Below are 6,831 nucleotides of genomic sequence, written 5' to 3'. Positions count from 1 at the left end.
AGGGCCTAACATTGTTTGTCTTGCAGAAACATGAGGCACGAAGTCCCTAGATTCGACATGGTCACCAATATCCACCAAAGATTGCTAAGTTGGTGGGAAGATTTACACTCTAGTGACAAAACCCTCATCAGAAAATACCTGGGCAATCTACCATCCCTCCTGGGGATCCAGCCTAACAACATGATAATAGAAGCTGCTACATTATTTTGGGATTGTGAACGGGCCGTGTTCCGCTTTGGGGACATCAAAATGACACATTTGCTAGAAGAGATAGGGGGAAACTCCGGGTTTGCTGATGCCTGAGAATCGCACAGGCAAGGGTTTCATTAAAATGATGGGTTTGAAGAAGAATGCGGAATTGGTATGCCTGAAGGAATTGTACATCCCTTTTGACTACCTGTATGAAAGGTACGGTCACAGCAAATCCTAACGTACCTACTCCAACAAATTTGTCATCACCTCCTTGGGACATATCCATCATAGGGTGTTCGTCTTCATGTTTTACTTCTTGGGCCTGATCGTATTTCCAATGAAGAAAGGCAGAATCCATACCAGGCTGGCAATGGTAACCAAGACCCTAATGGAGAGGATTGGTGGGAAGACATTCAGCATTGTACCCATGATCATCGTAGACATATACCGAGCCTTAGAGAAGTGTCAACGAGGAGTGAGGCACTTCGAAGGCTGCAATCTACTACTTCAGCTTTGGCTCATGGAACATCTTCAAAAGGGAAAATACCGACAAGAAATTCAGCGAAGGGTATGGGATGATCGCATCGCTTTCCACCATCTAAAGCGAATGAATTACATCCCTGACATGTTCGCTCAGCCTGATAATGCCAAAGGATGGGTTGAGCTCTTTGATAATCTAACTGAAGAACAGGTTCAATGGATGTTTGAGTGGTTTCCGATAGAGGAGTTCATCGTCCGATGCAGAGATGCACCTTTGCTGATACTGATCGGTCTAAGGGGAACATACCCTTACGTCCCTCTTCAAGTTTTGAGGTAAGCAGGTAGGAAGCAAGTTATACCCAGGGTCGACAAGATAACCCATTTCTGAGCTAACTTCCAAAATGATGATAGTCCCTACAAGTGCCAAGCCCAACACATGTGGCACTGCAATATCGTGATGGGGAAAGACACCATCGAGCCAGAAAGATACCATGTCAGTTGTACTCCTTTCTATTCGAGTTGGTTAGAGGACAATTGGGACGGTCTGGGCCAGCCAGGGTTCGTTCGAGATCATAGAATTATTGATGAAAAGGCCTGTCACACCTTCTTTTTGCGCGCCCGCCCCGAAGGGTAGAATGCGCGAGCGAGTTTTTCCAATTTAAGTGACAATATTCGAAATGAGATTATTTATTTAATTCAGAGGCGCCACTTGGGAAAGGTTTGGCTTTTGGTGTCCCAAGTCACCGGTTTATCTTGAATCCCAAATCGAGGAAATTTTCGACTTTCCAAATGAAGTCTGCGAACCAGAAATTCTATGTAAGGAATTCTGTTGACCCGAGGGAAGGTGTTAGGCACCCCCGAATCCCGTGGTTCTATCACGGTCGCTTAAATTGCTATAATGGCTAAATATCTGATTTAATACATGTTATAACTTATGTGCTTTTATTAAGTTTAAACCGCTTTTATTATTATTATTTTTATAGAATTGCAACGTCGTAAAAATGCGTCTCGAACCACGTCACAATCAATGCACCCGTGGTTGTTAATACATTCCGACTCCGTTGAGATTTGAATTTGGGTCACATAAATGCGAACCCCGAATTTAAGAATGTAATTTAATTAAATCGCGCCTAAAGAGTCTAACGCATTATTATCTTTGGGGAGGGCAGTGAAATTCACTAAACAGTCCATCCCATATTCTAAGTATACCAAGACTCAGGATAAGGAAGGGTAAGGCATCTAAGAATAAGGCAGGTAGACCCATACTCAGGCAAGAAAGAAAGTCTCTTACAGAAAAGACAAGAAGAAGAGGCCCTCGCTCTACAGGAAACCTAATAGAATGGGCTACTTCTTAAGGTGGAATGGACCACTTATCATAGAAGAATCTTTCTTACATCGATTACTGACTATACGGACAAGGCAAGTCAAAGCAAAGCCGATGCACCTGATACGACTAAAAAAGAGAGCAATGGTCCGAAACCCCAAGCAATTGACCAGGAGAGGATCATCGGGAATGGACTAAGGGCCTACCAACCCTTTCTTAATCTAAGGCATCTACCCCTGGCAGAAAAGAAGACGGAAAGAAAGCCGATTGATACCTTAGCTTTGAACCAGCTTCTTCAATCCTGCTGCTCTTCTCCCTCTATATAGCGCGGGTAGCTTGCTTCCAAGCCACTGGCCGGAACCAGATAAGGAACAAGAGAGAGAAGCAGCTCAATTTCAAAGGTTAGGCGCGATAGCCACTCGTGCAGAAGGAGATGTTTGGGAGAAAAGCCCCGTCTCATGGTGCTTTTGTTAGGAGTTCCCCCTCTCCGGTATATTTTACTGTGGCAACCCCGAAGGGTTAAATGCGCGAGGGGAGTTTTTCCAATTTAAGTGACAATATTCGAAATGGGATTATTTATTTAATTCAGAGTCGCCACTTGGGAAAGGTTTGGCTTTTGGTGTCCCAAGTCACCGGTTTATCTTGAATCCCAAATCGAGGAAATTTTCGACTTTCCAAATGAAGTCTGCGAACCAGAAATTCTAAGTAAGGAATTCTGTTGACCCGAGGGAAGGTGTTAGGCACCCCCGAATCCCGTGGTTCTAGCATGGTCGCTTAAATTGCTATAATGGCTAAATATCTGATTTAATACATGTTATAACTTATGTGCTTTTATTAAGTTTAAACCACTTTTATTATTATTATTTTTATAGAATTGCAACGTCGTAAAAATGCGTCTCGAACCACGTCACAATCAATATACCCGTGGTTGTTAATACATTCTGACTCCGTTGAGATTTGAATTTGGGTAACATAAATGCGAACCCGAATTTAAGAATGTAATTTAATTAAATCGCGCCTAAAGAGTCTAACGCGTTATTATCTTTGGGGAGGGCAGTGAAATTCACTAAACAGTCCATCCCATATTCTAAGTATTTTATTATGACCAGTTATTGAGGGCCCCGCGATTTGCATTTTTATTTGGCGAGGCTCGTCTCATTTTTTGAAAGGATAAACCTACAGCGACTACATTTTCTATTATGTTTGTCTCTAAAATGAAAGAAAGAAAAAATATACGCTAATTAAATTACGAGCTTGGCAAGTTTGAGCCTTTTATCAATTATTGGGTTACAAAAATGCTAAACGCAAAATCGCAATCGAATTTGCTCAAAGAAAATTGTTTCATGCCTTATTCCATAATTGAATATTACTAAAAGAAAATCAAATTATAAATAAGATATAGAATTGACAAACGCTATCGTCAAAAATAAACCAATTATTCTTTAACTAATTTAAACCTCACATTATAAGACAAATTGAACCATTGGAACTAATTTTTATTACTCGAAAATGGTCCAAACTTGACTACCAACACATTCGAAAGTTGTTAAACTTAATCGACACTTTGGAAATCTATTGCCTTTGAAAGAACTCTGACAAACCTAGTTCGAAATCAACCCATGCCTATTAAGTTCATAACCTTAGCCTTACTACATCGAATCAAACTTCAAATACGGCAGACTTAACGATTCTGCGAAATTACTCGCTTATTATCCTACCAGTTTGCGCCAAAATTTAACATGTTTATTTTCAAATCAACAACTACGGGATATGACCTTTATAAACTATCTACACAATTTAAATTTCTGTCATAGGAATTTACACACCTTACAGTTTCAATTATATAGTCATGTTTCCTATATTCATACAAAATATAAAAACAGAACTAATATTAGATGAATCTACTTCGTTTGACATCTATGAAATTGAAGGTGATAAATAGCATCCAAATGTACAGATTTGCTGCATAATCCTGTTTCGACTTCAATTCAAGTTACATCAAGGTGACTCGAAGTATATACCTGGATGTTGAAACACAACAAGAAGAAGAAAGTAGAAAAATCAGCAACAACAAAGATGGCAGCAGCAACCGCAGTAGTAACAAATAGTAGCAATAGCCAACAACGACCAGTAGATTAAAACCAAACAATAACCCAGAATCCAGTTGCAATTTCAGAAAAATCAAGCAGCAAATAACAACAACAAACCAACAGCAACACGACCAAAGCCCAGGAAATCGAAATATGACCCAAAAACAACAGATCGCAGAGGAGAAACTACTAATGTTCGAATGAGTCCAACAGCTTCAAAACTTCAAACACTGGACAAGATTGCCTATTTCAAACTATGCTTCTGTTCTTTTATTAGGTGCTGGAGTTGAAATTCAGTTTAGAAACTGAATTTAAAAACTGACCTCTGACTTTAAAACCAAGAAAACTGAATTTAAAACCTCCCTAGACTGATTCAAAAATCCTCTCACTCCAACTAGTTCTCTTTTTATGTTATGCCCCTTTCTATTTTTCTGATTCCCCTTCTCTCCTTCTCCTTTTAACTCTTGATGTCTCCTCAAAACTCCTCTCTATTTTTCTGATTCTCTATGTTGCTGAGATTAAAGGGAGATAGATTTTAGAGAGGTTTTTGATGGCTGAAACTCTGAGTTTTCAGGGGTGTCCTCCTTCTGCCTTCTAATCTCCTATCTATCCTCTTTATATGCTCATTAAAAGAGAGAAGCCCCATCTCAAAGGCAGGCTGCCTGGGCTTAAAATAAACCCCCCATGGCTGTCATTTTCCACTTAGGGTTGTCTAGGCATGGGGTTTTCTATATTTTTAATCTGCTGAAATTCAGAAAGGCAGTGGATACCCTACAATACAGCAGGTTCCACTACTATTCTCATGTGCCTCTTCAGCCTTTTATTATTAAACTCACCTTACACCTGACTTCTCATCTGTAAAGATGTCAGCCAAGGTGTATTTGCACTATATATTATTCTAATGGTTTAACCATACTCAAACTGGCAGTCCACTTAACTTAAGGTCTAAAATTTTCATTAAAATTACAGCTATAACCAATCCTTAAGTGGTTCTTGATTCAATGAACAAACTACAAGCAGCTATACTCAATCCTTAATTGGATTCAAACAAAGCTTCAGCAGGAAACAAACAACACGAGTCAAATTACTACCATTCCAAACTAGAACTAATTGACGACATATATCGAATCGACTACGCAAATTACAACCACACAATTAATAGCAAATGGTTAGAATCCAACAGTATTAATCAGGTGATTCAAATTGCACTGCCCAAAACAAAAGTTGCCCTGGAAATTAATCGATCGACCAAATTCATATCAATCGATTATATAGTTTAGCACACATACACTCAATCAGTGAATAGAGAAAAACTCGACCAAATAAAAGGTCTGGGCAAGGTGGAAAGAATAGTCGACACAAAAATAAAAACAAATCAACTAACATTTAAACACACGAACAAACATTAACAAAACAAACAACATGAACTGGCAAGGAAAAGAAAAAGAAAAATACCTTAAAGAATTGAAAATCAGACGACCATGTCTCGGATTTTGAATCGAACCTCTTTTGGGGTTGAACGGACTTTAATCGAAGTGTTCTCAACTGAGAACACTTCGATTAAGGTCTATTAGACCCCAACCCTTTCATTTAATTGGACAAAACCCTCAGATTCCGGATTTCTAGGGTTCTTGGGCCTGATTTGGGACTTGGGGTTTTCTGGTTAGATTCGGACCAAACCAAGCTTGGTTTGGTCACGAGGGAGGTCAGGCGGGGTACCTGGTATGGATTTAGGGGGGTTTGGCAAAGGTTGGGGTCCGGCTCGAATCTTCAAACGAAGATTCGAGACGGTGGGGGAAGATTCGAGACCCATGATTTGTGGATCCGTGTTCAGGGGGTCGAGGTGTACTAGGGGTGTTAGTCTGGTGGTCACCGACATCGTTGCCGCCGGGTTTACGGTGAGGGAAAAGGGGGGCGGCACTAGGGTTCTAAGGGGTTTGGGTTTAGTGAGAGAGACGAAGAGAGGGAGGGGGGTCTGGCTTAGGGTGCGGGGGTGAGAGGGGTAGGCTTATATACGGGATGGGTGGTTTGATCTTGGCCGTTGGACATCGATGATCAACGGACTTGATCTTTCCACTCAAAGGGACAGCGTCGTTTGGTCTCGGAGGGGACTGGGTCGATTTTTGACGGGAATGGGTCGGGCTAATGAGGCGTGTTGGAGACCGTAGGATTGAACAAGATGGACGGCTCCGATTGAACATCCTTATATACGGTGTCGTTTGGTTTAAAATGGGAGTTGAATTAGACCGTTAGATATGTTTGATCAACGGTCCAGATCTGATAGACCTTAAATGAAGTCGTTTGGTGAGGCCATAGAGATCAGGGAACCGGACTGGGTCATGAAATGAATTGGGCCTGATCCTTGATCTCAAATTTGAGCCCAAATCCGGATTTCTTCAATTTAAACTCCTTTCTTTTCCTTCTTTTAATTTTTAATTTAAACAAAATTCCTAACTAATATTGTAAAATCAAAATAAAACTACACAAATATTAATTAATACTTAACAAAAATTATCACACACATTAAACATTTAATTAAAATAAAATCACTCAATGACAACAAATAGAATAAAAGATGCATATTTTTTGTGATTTTTCCTTTTAAAACCAAATTATGGTTTGATTAATTCCTAATAGTAGAACGATATCCTAAACTTACACGCGACATATATTTTTGTATTTTTATTTGACAAAACTAAACAATCACAGACAAAACTACAAATAACTACCAAAAATGTCACGTAA

This window comes from Nicotiana sylvestris, chromosome 7 (assembly GCF_000393655.2).
Source record: "Nicotiana sylvestris chromosome 7, ASM39365v2, whole genome shotgun sequence".
Taxonomy (NCBI): Eukaryota; Viridiplantae; Streptophyta; class Magnoliopsida; order Solanales; family Solanaceae; genus Nicotiana; species Nicotiana sylvestris.
The sequence above is the reverse complement of the archived record's forward strand: the minus strand, read 5'-3'. Positions refer to the sequence as shown.